General features: G+C 34.1%; 1 pseudogene; it reads right to left on the minus strand.

Moving 5' to 3' along the window:
* Window positions 1-616: 616 nt before the first annotated feature.
* The window catches only part of LOC149231530 (uncharacterized), a 40,614-nt pseudogene continuing 27,691 nt past the window's right edge, over window positions 617-13,539 (minus strand).

Below are 13,539 nucleotides of genomic sequence, written 5' to 3' on the forward strand. Positions count from 1 at the left end.
AATTTACACATGAAATATTGTTTCATGAGTTCATCTATGATATATGTATAAAGAAGTATCGACTCATGGAACTCTTGATTAAAAAATGAAAGATCATAAAGTACATTGTTACACATCTCCCTGTATAAATGAATCACAACTCCACTAAAAGCTCAAATAGTGTACACATGATTGAACTCAATAGACAAAGAAATCTAAAAGCTTTCAGACATTCTAGTTTCTTAAATTGAAGAAACTAGAAATTGAACATCAAATATCATCTAGTAGATAAAATGAATCTTTGGATTCATATTTTGATCATAGATGTTATACTACATCAAAACAATCAATTTTGATCATCAAATTCAAGGTTTCCTACATCATGTCTGTATTAGCTTTTCCGTATTAACACACACAACTGAACTTGTAATTGATTAAAGCTTTCTTGTTAACAATAAACCCTCAATTTTCTATACATGTGAAATGATATTTTCATGATCAAGGCAAGTTTACAACCTACAAAGTGTTATCTTCAATTGGTCAGCTCTTGGGACTTTGTTCACTCAGTTTCTTTGGAAGTATCAAAAACTGAGGCATTCACCAACTTTCTGACGACTTCAGAATTGGATATATTATTTCAATCACTGCTAGGGGATTGATTTTCGTCAATCTTGAATTTAATTCCATTGGTCCCTAAACTAGAGCTTCCTGAACCAGTTACCATATCAGCAAATATTACTTGACGTGAACCATTTAGTGCATGGAGGTGTGGGCAGTAATATGTTACGTATGGAAAATATTATTTCTTAGCCAAACCTGCAAGTAAAAATAAAACACCCATTCAGACCTGTTACCCACAACATCATCAAGTGAAACTCACTTTCCACTAATGTGTTCATATGTTATGAAACAAATTAGACCTTCTGCAAATATTTCCATGTATTAAGGTGAAAATTTAGTGGAAATAAATTCCAAGAACATTTTGAAATGCATATATGAAGGGATAAATATGTAGTGAAACTATGTATACTTCCATATATCTGGAATAATTCAATAAACCAAATCATATAAACCTATATAAAATACCAAAGGGGTTCAACTCAATGATGAGGAGCGGGGAGTTTTTCACCATTGGACAAGGTTCAATTCCCATGAGAGATTTTCTTAGAGTGATGGGATCACCTTGAAGTAGTGGTTGATGTGTAGTTGCACCAAGAGGGATTATATAAAATGAGCCTGTGATCCCCACCAGACTGTGGTCTAGTAGCAACTTGGAGCAGTTGTTGTAAGAATGACCCAGGTTAAAATCCTAGAAGGCATGCTCCTCCACTGCGTGAAGTTCATAGGCTTTTCCAAATGTGACTACTGATCATATTGAATATTGTTGATGTATGATCGAGGAGGATTCCATTGATTCAGTTACACATGATCAGTATGGTTCTAGTTACATCGTCAGTGGCAGATATGGTCGATGGGTGATGTCACACAGTGATAATTTATGGTAAAATGTGTTGAAATTTCATGTATTGGGCCCAGAAGGCTTGTATTCCTACATTAAAATCCAAACCTAATCTAAAACCTAACAAAAAAACACACCATGCTATGTGTTGAACTATAAACATAAACCCTAAGTCAAAAAACCTATCACCTAATACCTCTCGAGCCTATGTATTAAATAAAACATTGTTAAAACAATATAAAAACAAAACACATATTAGACTTAACCGCAAGGTTGCCTAAACTGCATCGGGGAAGCATGTGACCACCGCATGTTATGACCATCGGAGTTAAACAGTCAAACTGCCATCCTTAACCACAACAGGACCACAACTCATGTGTTTGAGTCAGTGGGCAGAGGTTAGAGTTCACCACAATGCTAAACCATCAGCAAACCGTATTGGAGGTGTTTGGACATGTGAACACTGTAAGGTAGCCGCCAGGGTTAGTTCCGCAGTTTCAGTGGATGGTTACGATTAGGCAGTGGCAGCACTATGTGAGTGCCATGATAACCACCACCTCCAACCGCTACAGTAAACAGTCAGCGCTTGATTACATGTAGACTATTCCTGTTCCACTTAGTTAACTAACAGCTAATGATTGGCGGGCTAAACCAAAGTCCAAAAATGGATTTTGTGTGATTTTTATTAAATATTTGTTCAAACAAACTTGTAATGTCACTATGTGACACACCAATAAATCATCAATTAACCCCTTAAGTCAGTTGATGCATTCTGAATGAAAGAAAGTTGTTATGATGCATCTAACCACTATATAAATGTACATTTGTAGACTTGAGAGTAGTTAGTGAGGATTTTTGAGTGTTTTTGTACTTGTTATTCAGAAGCTGAGACAAAGAGGCAGTCAATGTTTTGATCATATCTTGGGCATCTGGAGGCAGAATTAGAAATCGTAAGAAGTGTTGGAAAGCTAGTTCAGAGATCTTTCTAGTTATAGAGGTCAGAGTTTACCATGTCCAATTTTAGTCTGACAGAATTGCTGTGTAAACATCGCCTTCTTTTCATTCCTAATAAAAATGGTCGCTCATCTTGAAAGTGGACCCAGAGACATAGTCTGTCAGGGACAAACTCCGTCATCAACCTCACTATCTGGTATAACTGTGTTTTTACATTTTATTGATTTATTTCTCATGCATCCAAAGATTTAAGTTCTGTCGCATATCCTTCGTCATTGTTTATGCCTTCTTGCTTAACACACCTTTGGTTTCATTCAATTCACTATAAGGTGCTAATAACTTCTGCTTAAGTTTTAATATGGTCGATCAGATCATATAATTTGGTATTAGAGCAGGTTATGATAACAGAGTTAGCCAGTGAATGTTAACCAGGTCAAGGTCACGACGAGGAGAAGGAACAGTTGAAGAAGGCGATCCCGAAATGGGAAAGCGAAGGACTGTTCATAAATCAACCATGTCAGAGCCTGATGCAGGTGAACACACTGAAACTAAGATGAGTGAAGAACAGTTTTAGTAGGCATTCCTGAATATGCAGCAGATGTTGGGAGAGTTGTACAAGGATAAGAAGACGAGAGATGCTTCTTCTTCAAAGACATCGAAGAAGGACAAAGGTAAAGGCAAGGCCGATAAACCTCCTTCACTGCCATCATCTCCATCATCATCTTCTTCATCTTCTTCTTCAAGTTCAGAGTTAGGTGAAGAAAAGAAGCCTCATAAAACTTCTCTTTCAAAGCTTGACATTAAATTTGAATTTCCTATTTATAATGGAGAAATGAGTCTTGAGAAATTGGATAATTGAGTAAAGCAAATAGAAGTTTATTGTCAAATACAAAACATAATTGATGATAAAACTAAGATACAATTAGCTACCCTTTGGATGGGAGGTACAACCCTAATTTGGTGGGAAAGTCATACTCAGTCAGATTTAAAGCATAAGGGTAAAGTAATTTCTTCATGGACAAAGTTTCTAAAAGCCCTTAGAAAGAAATTTTATCCTTTAGGGTATATGCAACAAACCGTAATTGATTGGCAACATTTGTGACAAAGAAAAGGACAAAGTGTTCAGGATTTCACCTAGGAATTCTGCAAGAAATCACTTACACTTGGAATCTCAATGAAGTCAAAAGAAACTTTGTTAAAGTATATCAGTAGTCTACATTTATATTTACAACATACGTTGTTAATGTTTAATCTCGATGACTTTGATCAAGTTTGTGTAAAGGCTATTCATATTGAATCAGGAGGGAGACCTTTCAAGTTCTCACCAAAAACTTCCAAGTAGTTGGAAAACAAAGATTCAAAGGATGGTAAGAGGAAGGGTATTAACAAAGGAAAGAAATCAGCAACAATTCAGAAAGATAGTGATCGATCTACATGCACACATTGTTAGAGAGTTGGCCATGACAAAGCTAGATGTTGGAAGCTTCATTCGAAACTCAGACCTCAGAAGTTTCAGAAGAAGGGTGAGAAGAAAGCTATCATAGTTGTCCAACATGATCTTGGTTTGGATTCAGGAGATGAATCAAAGGTAACTTCCATGGTGACAACAGGTAAAATTTCTGATGTAGCCTCTAGTTCTAATGCTACCACTACCTCTTCAAACATAAGTCCTCTAAATGAGGATAAGAGAGTTGAACTCTTCCATATAAGGATTGTCTCTAAGCATAAGAAAATAGACACATTATTTGATAGAGGGTCACAAGCTAATCTAATATCTGTAGATCTAGTAAAGAAAATGGGTTTGGAAACTTCTGATCATCCAACACCATATCCATTAGGATGGCTTACTAAGGATACATAGCTGAAAGTAACTAAGCAGTGTCACTGAAAGTTTGCCATTGCAAATCATTTTATTGATGAAGTAGATCTAGATGTGATTCAAGCTGATATATGTGGGGTTGTGCTAGGGAGTCCTTACCTTTATGACCATGATGCACTATTTTATCGAAAGGAGCATAAGTGTATCTTAAAGAAGGATGGAATTGGATTTATCATTAGAGCACATAAAACTAAAGCTCATCTAGATTTAGTCACTAGAAATCAAATGAAACGATTGATTAGTTCAAGTAAGAAATATGTTCTCTTAATGATCAAAGAACAACCTAAGGAGTTTAAGGATGTTTTTTAAAGTTGTGAAATTCCCCTTAAAGATAGTTTGGTTGAAATAGTAGAATCTTTTTCAAGTCTTTTTGAAGAACCCAAATATCTTCCTCCTAAGAGAGAAATACAACATGAGATTCAGTTGTTATCAGATGCTACTCTTCCGAATTTTGGAATGTATCATATGTCAGTCATAGAGAATGAGGAAATCAAGAAGCAAATCCAAGACTTGTTAGAAAAAGGTTTTATTCGGTCAAGTTCTTCTCCATGTGGTTCACCCATAATCTTAGTGCCAAATAAAGATGGTACATGGAGAATGTGTGTTGATTTTAGAGATTTAAACAAAATTACCATAAAAAACGGGTATCCTTTTCCAAGAATAGATGATTTGCTTGATCAACTCAAACATCTGTTTATTTCACTAAGTTAGATTTAAGAAGTGGATATCATCAAATCCATATTGCAGAGAATGGTATTTGGAAGATTGCATTTAAAACTAGACAAGGATTATCCGAATGGTTAGTAATGCCTTTTGGTTTGACTAATGCACCAGCAACTTTTATGTGGGTAATGAATGATGTGTTCCGTCCATATCTTGACAGATTTGTTATAATCTACTTAGATGACATTATCATATTCAGTAAAAGCAAAGAAGAACATGTTAGACATGTAAAGCAAGTATTATAAATATTGCAAAAGGAACAGTTAAGTCTAAAACTTGCTAAATGTGAGTTTGGAAGAACTTCACTAAATTATCTTGGTTACATAGTTGGAGGAGGCAATCTAAAAATAGGTCCAACTAAAATTGAAGCAATTATTAAGTGGCCAAGACCACAAAATGTAACTAAAGTTCGAGGTTTCTTAGGTGCAATTCAGTAATGGAGAAAATTTATTTCTCAATTTTCTTTAATTGCAGCACCACTACATGCTTTAACAAGGTCTAAAGTTATTTTTTAGTGGGGAGGAAAGCAACAAAAAGCTTTCAATAAACTTAAGCAAAAGCTAGTTACAACTCCAATCTTAGCTTTGCCTAATTTACAACAGCCATTTGAGATAGAGACCGATGCTAGTGGTTATGCCATGGGTGCAGTTTTATTACAAAAAGGAAAACCTATTTGTTTTCATTCAGAGACTTTTTCCAAAGCAGTGATAAATTATCCAATTACGACAAAGAATTATTTGCCTTGGTAGAAAGTGTTAAAAAATGGAAACATTATCTAATGGGAAAAGAAACCATAATTCATACAGATCATCAGCCACTTCAGTACCTTCAGTCACAAACTAAATTGCAACAATATCACCATTATAGGTGGATGGGATTTCTTCAGTAGTTTCATTTAGTCGTCAAGTATAAGAAAGGGACAACAAATAAAGTAGCGGATATGTTATCAAGGCCATATTTAAATGTTGTAGTACTACTTCAAAATAGTTCTTTAAAACATGAAAGTTATTTAGAACAATATGCTACGGATGTTGATTTCAAAGATGCTTATGAATCACCGACCTAAGGTACTTAGGTTGAAGAAATTAATTATCATATTCATGACAGGTTATTAAATCATATGGGTAAGTTGTGCATACCACAGACATAAAGGCCACATGTCATACAGGAAGCTCATTCTTCTCGTATATCAGGACATTTCGGTGTAAGTAAGACAATGGTGCAAATACAGAGGTATTGTTACTAGCCTTGAATGTATAAAACAATTGTTAAATACATCAAGGGATGTATAATGTGTTCCACAAGCAAGCCAAGCAATCGAAAGATTGGATTGTATATGCCACTTCTGGTTCCTTTACGACCATGGGACAGTATTTCCATGGATTTTCTAGAAGGATTACCAATGTCTAGGAAAGGACATGATTATATGTATGTTGTAGTGGATCAATTAAGAAAAATGTGCATTCTCATGCCATGCAAAAAGCAAGTCACTGCTAAGCAGACTGTATAGATGTTCTTTGAGCAGGTATGGGTTCATTTTGGGTTAGTTCTGCAGTTTCAGTGGAAGGTTACGGTTAGGCGGTGGCAGCGCTATGTGAGCACCAGGATAACTTCCACCTCAAACTGCTATGGCAAATAGTCAGTGCCTGATTACATGTAGACAGTTCCTATTCCACTCGATTAGCTAATAACTAGCAGTTGATAGGCTAAACCAAAGTCCAAAATGGGTTTTGTGCGATTTTTATTAAATATTTGTTCAAACAAACTTGTAATGTCACTATGTGACACACCAACAACTCATCAACTAACCCCTTAAGTCAGCTGATGCATTCTGAATGAAGGAAAGTGGTTATGATGCATCTAACCACTGTATAAATGTACATTTGCAGACTTGAGAGGAGTTAGTGAGGATTTTTTAGTGTTGTTGTACTTGTTATTCAGAAGCTGAAACAGAGAGGCAGTCAGTGTTTTGATCATATCTTGGGCATCCAGAGATAGAATTGGAAACCATAAGTGGCATTGGAAAGCTGGTTCAAAGAGATTTCTAGTTATAGAGGTCATAGTTTCCTGTGTGCAAGCTTAGTTTGATAGAATTGCTGTGTAAACATTGCCTTCTTTTCATTCCTAATAAAAATGGTTGCTCATCTTAAAAGCGGACCCGGAGACGTAGTCCATCAAGGACCAACTCTGTCATCAATCTCCTATTTGGTATAACTGTGTTTTTACAGTTTATTGATTCATTTTCTCATGCATATAATGATTTATGTTCTATAGTGTATACTTCTTAATTGTTTATGCCTTCTCGCTTAATGCACCTTTGGTTTCATTCAATTCACTATATGGCACTAATAACTTTTTCTTAAGTTTTAATATGGTCAATCAAATCAATGTATATTTTGGGCAGATTATTATATGGCATTTTATTCACTTGAAAGTGAGAGATAGAAAAAAATTATTTTTGAGTTAACCATCTAAAAAAAAACAAGCTCCCATTTATATAAAAAAACACAAGAATTAAAATATGCAAGCATAGACAACTTTCCAAAGTTGCATCCAAATTCAACAATAATACACATTTAAAAATTTCATATTTGAAGAAATACGCCACCAAAAAGGGATTCCATATAATTGTATTGTTCATAGTATAGAAAATCCTAAACATAAATAGAAATTAAAGGTGAAAATATGTGTATCTGTCCAAATAATTCACCCAACACCATCATGTGTCAAAACTTAGGATAAGTGGAGCCTTTTGTGAAAAGGGAAAACATGCAAGTATAAAACAATAATATAATTAAAAAAAAGGCCAAAAATCGATACCTTCTTAAGTACAGTATTACACATTAAAGACTTCCCAAAGTAAAAATTATATTATAAACACAAGATGATGAATGTGCTTAGATAAGTAAAAACAACTTCTCAACAGATGATGCCAAGTTAATTCTAGGTTCTCAAATAACATAAATCAACATTTTGAGAAATATAAAAACAATAAGTCAAAGTTTCTACAATTGGCCTAGGTAGAGGCAGGCTCAAGGAAACTACAAGCACAATATCAAAAGGCCTAGCAAGAGGAATAGGATATCAGTGAATATGAATGCCTCAGAAATTGCAATAAAAAATATCACTCACAATGCTATGTTAGAATTACTAACCACGACAAAAGATACTTCATAATGGATGTAAGAAATCATCGAAACCACGCACCATTGTTCATGTGACAACTACCACAAATCAGGGCATAACATTGCGATGGATATTCACAAACAACCATGGTTGTAATTCAATAAATCCAACCTCCTTCACTCGCACTTCCCCTTTCATGATTCTCAAATACATATCACTGCTGCCTTGTGCCACCTTGAGGGTTTACAAATGCTACAGAAGCATCTTGTTAATCAACCACTTGCTCAGTCGAAATGTTACCAACACTAACACTACTTCCATGGGAATGTTTCCTATTTATAATCCCAACGGATGGTACACATTTGTCATCATGGATTTTCCATTGGTTTTGGATAATGTTTGCATCAATTTGTATGGTGAAATTAAACCCTAACTCTTCCCCTAATTTGGAAGCTAAAACACTAGTAGTAGTTGCCTTTGTAGTAGTATCAAGGTCATATCTTTGTGATCAAACAAAAATAATCATGTTAAAACAAAAAAAAATCACTCTCATATATTTAGTCACAATTAATTGTGAATATTGAACATCATAAATCAATTTGATTATAAATTTTCTAAGACTAGTATCTATGCATTCATTAACTAACACCTTTAAATATTTGATAGCGTGTTTCAAAAATATCTCCTAAAGGGACCAAGGTACAAGGAATGAACCCATATACATGCCATAATATACAAACTCTAACTATTAGTTTCATAATATAAATTGTTTCAAAAGGAACTCTTGAGTTGAGAGTACAACAAATTCTCTTATAAGCCACATGCATCCCATTAATTACAACCAATTGAATTTCAACAGAAATTATCTCAACCAATACTGATCAAGTATTGGATAAGGAAGAATATAATCTTTCACACATGGCATTCTTTACTGAGAAATTTATAACCTTTATACAATGACATGGTATGGGATCATATATAATATGATGCAATCTATTTGTAGTTACAATATATTTTATTAGATAGAGTTTATCATTTAGTCATTAGGCCCATGCATAATAGTTTTATGTTTTGTCTGTTTCAACAGTTTAGAATAGGAAAGCCAATTTTTTTCAGACAACGATGTTTCTAGTATTCCATCCTTAATCAAGTGCAATGTTGTTTTCAAGAAAAAAATCCAACTGTTTTCAATAACATTAAGAAACACCGTCAATGACATAAAGTATCATAGAATGGTTCAAAAAGGGCTCAGGAGTTCGTCCTTTGTATGAACATATATAAATAATATTATTTGTATAAACAAAATATAATTTTGTGAAGAATAGAGTATTTGAAACTTTGGCATGGAAACTAATGTTACAAGATGTGGATGTGGCATGAATCATAAAGTTCATGGATATATTTTAGGTAGTAACCCCCCCTAAAATGTCTCAGTTTCTGAAGCAGACATAAACCAAGTCCTAGACAACCGATAATCATTTCCAACATCCTTATATTCATTATAAATTGCCAAAAATATTTCTATAAATAGTTGATTCAACTGTGACCAAAGCAACTAAAAAATGTTTAAACATTTAAAATGAAAATTCTATCAATGTACTTAACCTTTCTATTTCTCCTATAAGAAGTAACTCTATTAGATATATTTAAATTATACACCACAATTTTTTCATTTTCCATGACTCCTAGCATTTTTAGATTAGGGAAATAAGTTATAATTTGGATAGCCTTAAATTGAATCAATATACACATGTTTTTTTAGATGATTTGGGAGAGAAATTGTTTTATGATGAAATTAAACTTACCTTGTCGGTTTTAAATGAAGAAACAAGAATAGACAATTCCAATGAAACATGTCAAAGGCTTGTAATGGAAAAAATGACTCAAAATAAAATTATCAAATTCTCACTAACCTGAATAAGCTGTTGAGTCAGATAATAATTTGTTTGCACTTTAAATTCATGAATTTTAGCTTGTCTTTGAGCACACAATTTATCAATATTCCTTTGGTACTTGCGCTCACCTATGATAATTGTAAAATAAATTTCACTATAGTGAATGGGAAAAAAAACATTAAATAAATTCTAACATGAAATCAACTTAAATATTTTAAAATTGCTTGTTTCATAGTTGCAACTAGAAATAACATGTTAGCCCATCAGATACTTGTAGATAAATAATCTCCATTGATTTCCCACCAAAAAACTAAATTTAACGATGAGTATAGAAGGAAAAAAGAATAAATATATTAATGTCATAGAATGACTAAAAGCGTTAATGGGCGATGAAGTGACAAAAAGTGTAGCAATATATTGTGTAAGGCATCTCCAATCCAAAAGCTTGTAAGCTATGTCCTAATCCGAGAGAATACTCATGTCACAATTCTCAATAGGCCATTCATAAGTAGATTGAAAAAATACAACTAATTTTGAATAATTTAGTGATCCAGGCACTCATGGCACACATTTAGATAGTTTGTACGTTGTATCATTCACAACAGTTAGGGACAAAAAAGGTTTAGATGATTCAATTAGATTGGTATGAGTTTGGATCTTGAACTTTGGGATCCCATCTTAGGCTCTTCCTATCATATTTTTGGAGTGTAACCCACCATGCATGCCCACATTTATACCATTTTAATCACAAACCATTTATAGCCATTAGGGGTAGATCAAACTTTCAACATGTTTGGATGGATTCAAGTAGATTAGTATGAGTTTTGATCTTAAGCATTGGGAGCCCACCTCAGACCGTTCCTAGCATATTTTGAGTTTGAGCCACCCATGCATGCCCTCAATACCCATACCTTGTGGACCTTGTCAAGATATTTCCAATAGTCCAAACAGAAAATTCCCCCCATAAGTGTTTGTAAGTGAAATTTATGACTTGGAGAATTTAAGATTCTAGTTTTAACCCTTAGATTATAAAAGATAAAATCATGTATTATTTTCAATTCAGTGGTTTATGAGAATCGTGTCAATCTAAGAGGGTTAAATTGTGATGATCCCATCCTGTAGAATGTGAACATGCTTTGCAAATTTTCCTAGATCGAAGCCCAAGGAAAAGGACCCACTAATGAATGGTCATTAGTCCAAATGGTAGGAACGCTAGGTTTTGATGTTATGCTTAACTATTATAAATCAAAGTATAATAACTAATATAATAACCACCAAAAATATTTCTTGAGAAGCAACGCAAGAGCTAAATCCAAGAGTGGAAGAGGAAAGCGAGTCCTTGGTAAGGTAAGATAGGTTACTTAATTTCCATCAAATAACCAAATTTACATCAACAAGATTGCACAGTCCATAATTGGCAGTACAAAGTGGGATTTCGAAGGCCACCCCTATAAAGCAAGAATCAATCCTACTCAAAAATATCTAAGCATGAATATCAAAATGAGAAGAAGAAGAAATACAAAGGTATGGAGCCAAGTACAACATAATTTCCCAATGTCAAATAAAGGGTATTCCTCTGAAGTCAAAAGGGAAGTTATCCTACCATCTCAGGCTCTGGATATCAAGTTGGCTAAAAGATATGGATCTAGTCTAGGGGGTGTTTCTGATTGTATGGAAAATAAGACCCTTTGCATGGAGCTAGAAGAAGGGATTTTCCTACCAATATAGCATGAGCTATCTTGAAACCCCATACGACAACATCACATGGGTTTTCTTATCAAGGATTGGGCTACCTCTTGTAATACAATATATCATTGTTTCCATGTGTCCTTGTAGAGGTTTTGTCCCTTGACCATGCTATATTAAAATCTCTTTCACCTACTCTATTGATCATATGCTCTAAGTACACATTTAGAATGTTATATAGAAGACACATGATCCTCATGCATGGGAGACATAACGTATAATTTTCCTTGGAGAGATTATTTCACTATTATTCTCACATTCTTCCTTGTGCTAAAGAAAACATGCCTCCATAGATAGGATTACATATAACCAACCCAAGAAGCTAGTGACCTTGAAATATGTACGAGTTTGTTCCAATCTAGATGGGTTGTGGCAGAAGTGGAAGGAAGGCATTGTGTTTTAAGGGAGAGTTGTAGACTAATAAACATGAAATATCATTACACACTTGTTTAAATCAATGTTCACTGCAAATGAGCTAAGGTGTCTTTGAAATCACACTATCGAATTGTTTGATACATCACTGTAATGACCCAAGGTATACAAAGTCCAGGGATTCCCAAAGGTAAACCAGTAGCTCAAATTATTTATGCCAACACTATGGGACTAGAGGGGATGAATTAAATGGAGATATTGACCTTTTGTTTTGTTTGTCTAAGTGGAAGAGTTTTGTCACTAATGCTAGGTGAGATACCTAGAGAATATTTCCATGAAGGAAAGCATTTTTGGTGTTTGGTTGTGGCTATAATTGAGTATTATGTGTTGGAATTGATGATAAATAAATCCAACAACCCTCATTTGTCCCTGTGGTTTCATAACCTAGTTTGGGGGTGGAATTTACAGTAGATGCCTATGGTTAGGTAGTTGATCACTCATTTGTCACCAATTTTATGGATATATTAATGGAAAATATGAAGGATTATCATCATTCTCATGCGAATTCTCTCTCTTTTGTATATTTGGTATTTAATTCCCTTGACATGATGAATTTTGATAGCTACAATTGATATCATCATTGAATTAACCCATAAAATTAAAAAAGAATGGAAATATAAATTTCATGACAAGTTGGCTCCAAATTAAAATTCAAAATTTGCCTCCAAGATAAATTCAGACAACCCTAAAGACACACCTATTTGAGCTCATTCAACCACTATATATTTCCAATCCACTTCCTCATTTGAAGACCAAATCAAATCACCTCAATATGTTTTTTTTTCTGTTCACACATGTGAAGGAGAGAGGAGAGAAGCAATTCAAAGTTTGACCAACCTTTGGCTTGCATTGACCAATAGTTTGACTAAGTTTTCTAGGGAGAAATTTGGCAACAGGTATGAGGAAGTTTCACCACAGTTGACTAGGGTTTCTGAGGCAATTGCAGGAAGCCTAAATTCAACCTAGTTGACCAAATCTTAGAAAAAGTGCAAGTGGCAAAAGATGTGTTTTGTTTGACTAGGTTTGACTCATTGGATAATTATGGTCAATTTGACTTTATTTGACTCGAAAAATCATATTATATCTCTTGTTGAATTGGAAAATTTCTCTAAGAAAAGGTTGATGGGTTTTTCTCCAATTAAGGTTTTCCTAAGGTAAATTTTTGTGCCTCTTCTGTTTGTTTCTCTCTTCATGACCCTACTATCATTATTTCTTTCCTGGTTATATTATATATGTATAATTTCTTGATGATGAATGTAACACAAGAAGAATTAATTAAGATATGATTAGAAGTAATTATTAGACTAGAAGATCAAGAAAAATCAACATGGTATCATAGGAGGGTT

This window comes from Pinus tabuliformis, chromosome J (genome assembly GCF_031772625.1).
Source record: "Pinus tabuliformis cultivar Carrire ecotype Pingquan chromosome J, CPIR1, whole genome shotgun sequence".
Lineage (NCBI taxonomy): Eukaryota > Viridiplantae > Streptophyta > Pinopsida > Pinales > Pinaceae > Pinus > Pinus tabuliformis.